Raw genomic sequence first — 5,565 nt, forward strand, 5'->3', positions numbered from 1 at the left:
CGACTATGAATGGACTATTATATACTGAATTGTGTCTCTCCCAAAATTCATATATTGAAGCCCTAAACACCAATGTATATTTGGGAGATAGCGCCTTTAAAGAAGTAATTAAGGTTAAATTAGGTCATAAAGATTGAGTTCTAATCCAATAAAGCTGATGTTGTTCTAAGACAAGAAAGAGACATTATGGACGCATGTACACAGTGAAAAGGTCACATGAAGATATATCAGGAAAATGGTCATCTGCAAGTCACAGTAGGGAGGCCTCGGAAGAAATCAGCTATGTTGATGCCTTGATCTTGGACTTCCAACCTCCAAAACTGTGAGAAAATTAATTTCTGCGGTTTGAGCCATCCAGTCTGTGGTATTTTGTTAAGGCAGTCCAAGTAAACAAAGATAAAGTGGACTGATTCATGCCTTTTCCCCATCTATAAACAAGCTTGGGAAGTGGTAGGTGGTGAACTCAAGAGACCTCACCATTAAAGATAAAAGAGGATTTGGTGACTAACTAAAAGTGGGGGTTGATTTAGTTAGCTTTTGTTGCTGTGACCAAAAGACTTAGCAAGAACAATATAGAAGAGGAAAAGTTTATTTTGACTTACAGTGTCAGAGGTTCAGTACATGACCAGCCAGCTCCACAAATCTGGACCCAAGATGAGGTAGAATAAATATCATGGTAGAATGGTATAGCAGAAGAAAGCAGCTCAGGACATGGTGGCCAAGAAGCCAAGAGAAAGCTCCTCTCATCAAGGACAAAATATAAACCCCAAAGGCATACCCTCAGTGACCTACCTCTGTCAGCCACACCCTACCTGCCTACAGTTACCCCCCCCCCAGCTAATCCATATTAGTCAATTAATCCACTGACTCAGTTACAACTCTCATAATCTAATCACATAACCTCTGAACATTCTTGCATTGTCTCATATATGAGTTTTGGGGGGACACTTCATATCTAAACCATAATAGGGGTGAAGGCAGATGGTGAGTCAAAGAGGTCTCTCAGCCTGAGAATTTAGTGACTAGAATATTAATAATGATACAATAGAGAAGTTGCACAAGGAATGCACTCTGGGAGGTGTTTAGATGCATTTTGACAATATAGAAGTATCCAGGTGGAAATTGGAAGTGGGTGTCTAAGGCAGGGCATGCATCTTACTTAACTCTAGTGTGTGGAGGTAAAAGCTGAAGTTGGAAGAAAGATACATTGTTTGAAGGACAAATAGAGCTGGGACCTTGGGACAGTCCATTGGAGGTGGTAGGAAGGGATGTATGGGGTTCAATTAGAATGGTCTAATTTGGGGTTGGGGATGTAACTCAGTGATAGAACACTTGCCCAGCAGGCATGAGGCCCTGGGTTGGATCCCTAGCACCACAAAAAAAAAAAAAAAAAAAAAAAAAACCTAAAATCTTAATGGCAATAAAGATTTACTTCCTCTATGAAATAAAGTTGGCTGATAGCTTCACTCATCATAATACCTCAGGGACCCAGGCTGAGAGATGATCCATCTGTCATCACCAATGATCATCAACCATGTCAGAAAGTCAGTGGGGTAAATGAGGCACAGACTCTTAAAGATCCACACACAGAAGTCACTTCCAGGCTGGGGACATAGCTTGCTTGGTAGGGTGCTTCTCTCACATGCACAAGGCCCTGGGTTCAATCTTCAGTACCACCAAAAAAAAAAAAAAAAAAAAAAGAAGAAGAAGAAGTCACTTCCATGTGTTCAGAAAACATACCCACTGAACCTGAAGGGAATGAGAAAGTATAATCCAATCACATGCCCTAAAGGGTAGAGATGGAAATATTTAGTGAACAGCATTAATGCCAACCACAGGAAACAAGAGAACAGGAACTAGAGGACGAGATGGGGTTGCATCATTTGGACTCTAAATTTTAGAGGCAAGTGGTAAAACAAGCCAATCTAGGATCAAAGAGGCCAACACAAAATAAAAGCAGAATCACTGCTTTGTTTGCTAGAATAATAGCCATGAACGTGTGTGTGTGTGTGTGTGTGTGTGTGTGTGTGTGTGTGTCTCACATTGCTTTGTTGTTGATGGTGGTGGTTTTTTTAGCAGAACTGGGGCTCAAACCCAGGAGGACCTCGCACATACTAGGCAAGCATCCTACCACTGAGTGACACCCCTTGCTTTGTGTTTTATTACACAGCTTCCCTTCTTATTTGGGAGGATTTCCTCCTTTTGTATGATCCTGGGGAAAGGGAGAGCCTAAGACCAGATCTTTCCTCCTGCTACTCTCAGAAATCAAGGCACAGGCAAGTGACTTAAGCAAGCTCATGACCTTCAAATCTTAATTTGAAGATTTGGTGGTTAGAATCTTCCCATGGTAATGGGATACATGCTGGAGGGCAGATGGGTAGTGGAATCATGCCCAAAGTGTGATGGCCAGGACCAACCATTCCTGCCCAAAGACCAGTTCTCAACCCTTAGGCCTGCTTTGTTTGCTACCCACTCCTAAATTCACACTTTTGGTTGGTTCTCTAAGCCATGATACACTCCCAGTAAGTTGATTAAGATAACTACAGTTGGTCTCAGATTCTTGGATCTGAGAGCAAACCTCTTCAGGGAGAGGTCTGAAGGAATAGTCAGATTTAGGCATCTTTTCCCACGGTTAGCCAGATCCCCAATTATGGTTTCACAGCTGAACATGAGAAAGCAGACTATAATAATTGTGACGGTAACACATTCTAAAACAGCAAGAGACATAATGATGAGAGTGCAGAGGAAGGGCAGTGATTTAGAATCAATCACCTGGGGGTGACCTTTAAAGTTACACTCCAGTCTTCCTATCCTAACATTATGTTAGGTCATCAGTAAAAATAAATGGAGTGAATCTTTGTCACTTCTTTAATTTCCACTATCTGAGCCCCCACCTCTGCTTAGGAAATTCTCCATTGTGTGTCCTGGTGAAAAGCACAGCCTGCCTCCCACCAAGGCTGAAAATGCTTATCCTGTCCTGGTAGCTACTGCATATGATTGGGGCTCAACCAAACAGATGCTTCTGCATAGAACTTTTTGGATTTGTAAAAGAGGATTTAGAATTTAGTGGCTTCAGTGGCAGAGAGAGTGTAGCAGTCTCCATGCTCAATGTCTAGGAGCAGGGACAATAGCAGTGGTAGCCTTACTAATTAGGCATGAGTTGGGGTCCAACTCCCCAGGCTATTTCAGGTCCCACCCACTTCCCAGCCTGGTTTTTTAATCTTCCTAGGAATCAGAAAAATATACTTCCAGGATATTCCTTTGCTACTTAAGCTAATGTGATAGTTTTATGGATCAACTTGACTGAGCCACCGTGCCACCTATTTGGTTAAACATTATTCTGAGTGTTTCTGTGAGGGTGTTGTGGATCGGACTTACATTTGAATTGGTGGACTTTGAGTAAAATAGATTGTCCTCCATAAGGGCAGACAGATTTCCTCCAATCAGTTGAAGACCTGAATGGAATAAAAAACTGATTGCTCAAAGCAAGAGGGGATTCTGCAGTAGAAGATCTTTGGACTAGAACTAAAACTTCAGGTTTTTCTTGGTCCTGATGGCTTTGGACTTCAACTGAGCATTGGACATTCTCTGGGTCTCTGGCCTGCTAGCCCACCCTACAGATTTTAGACTTGCCATTCTTTATAATCATGTGAACCAACTCCTTAAAATAAATCTCTTTCTACATATGAACAGATCTTATTTGTTCTCTTTTTCTCAAGGATCCTGACTAATAGAGCTAGCCATAGTAGCTTCTGTTATTTGTAGTAAGAAACACTGACTTATGTATTTTGAAATTCCATAGGGAATTCTAGTATATTTCCTACTTTTTAAAATTAATTATCTCCCTGCTTTATTCTTTGTCTGATTTTTTTTTTTTTTTTTTTTTTTTTTTTTTTTGGTGATGCTGGGGATTGAACCCAGGTCCTTGTGCATGCGAGGCAAGCACTCTACCAACTGAGCTATATCCCAGCCCCCCTTCTTTATTCTTTTATGTATTCCTCTGTATAAGTGCTCTGGAGAATTCTAGGATAGTGGACCCACTGATATAATTTTTCCACCCTGGGTAGTATACAATGTTCCTGTTGTTTCTCCAAACCTCTAGATTCTGATTGAAAACCATACTGCATTTGTCTGTTTTTCTGTTGCTAGGACCAAATACCTGAGGCTTAGTACTTTAAAAAGAAAAGAGGTTTATTTAACTCTTGGTTTTGAAGATTCAGTGTCCAAAATTGGGCAGCCCCATCCATTCAGCATCTGGTGAGGGCTCCCGACAGCTGCATCACATCATGGTGAATGCCATCGTGGCAGGAGGGAGAGATCACATGGCAAGAAAAGAAGAAGGAGAGCAAATTCAGGTGTGCTCTTTTATAACATCCCACTCTCATAAGAACTGACTCTCTGCTAGAACTACCTTAATTTACTCCAAGTGCCCCCAGTGACCCCTACCTCCACTAGGCACACCACCTCAACACTACCACACTGAAGATTAAGACACCAACACATGAACTCTCTTGGGGAACAAACTACATCCAAATACTTTCTGTTTCTACCACACTTTTTTGTTCATTGTAGAAAAAACACACAACATAAAATTTACCATCTAAACCATTTTCAAGTATAAAATTCAATAGCTTCAAGTAAATTCACAGTGTTGTGAGTCAGATCTCCAGAACTTTTTCTGCCTTGGAAATCTGAAATTCTAAACTCGTTAAACAATGATTCTCCTTGCCCCTCTCCCCCAGGCTCAAGTAACCAGCTTTGTACTTGTGTTTCTATGAATCTGACTACTTCAGTTACCTCACATATGTGGAATCCTATGGCATTTCTGTCTTTTTGTAATTGGCTTATTTCACTTAGCATTCGTCCTCGAGGTTCATCCATCTTATAGCATGGCATATGACAGGATTTCCTTTCTTTTAAAGGTTGACTAATATTCTATTATATATGGACACTACATTTTGTTTATCTATTCATCCACTGACATTCACTTGGGCTGCTTCCACCTCTTGGCTTTAATGTCTAATGCTTCTATGAATATGGGTTAATGCTAGGAAAAAAGATCTCTGAGATCTTGCTTTGAATAGTTCTGTTGGCTATATATTCAGAAGTTGCTGGATCACGTTAGGAGCCTTTGTCCTACTTTGCTTAGGTTGCACCATTTATCTATCATGCTTTAAACTCCCCAAAGCACTCCAAAATTTATAGTTTTGTCCTCACAGCCCTATGAGATAGGTAGAACATAGATTATTCCCATCCTGTAGATGAGGTAACTGATACATAAAGAGGTTAAACAGCTTGCATAATATAGCATCTATTTGATGACAGATTGGCTTCATAGTTCAGTACATTTTCTATTGACCAGGGACACTCAATCAAAAGAAGGAGGCAGGCATGGCCCCCTATGTGAAGGACTCTTTCAAACTACACTCCCACCCTCAACCTAAATAAATTGAAAACAATTTTTTTTAATGAATGTCATTACTTATGGGCATGTATTGTGCATGTGAAGGGTATAGAATTAAGGGAAGGAAATACAGAATAACAGTTATGGATAACACTGTCTTC

The 5,565-nt window shown here is 40.6% G+C and overlaps 1 non-coding gene across 1 annotated transcript; it reads right to left on the minus strand.

Moving 5' to 3' along the window:
- Positions 1 to 3,896: 3,896 nt before the first annotated feature.
- Positions 3,897 to 3,968, minus strand: Trnaa-cgc (transfer RNA alanine (anticodon CGC)). The gene has a single exon. It is a non-coding gene; the product is annotated as a tRNA-Ala (tRNA).
- Between the last annotated feature and the right edge of the window lie 1,597 nt (positions 3,969 to 5,565).

This window comes from Callospermophilus lateralis, chromosome 9, assembly GCF_048772815.1.
Source record: "Callospermophilus lateralis isolate mCalLat2 chromosome 9, mCalLat2.hap1, whole genome shotgun sequence".
In the NCBI taxonomy this organism is placed as follows: Eukaryota; Metazoa; Chordata; class Mammalia; order Rodentia; family Sciuridae; genus Callospermophilus; species Callospermophilus lateralis.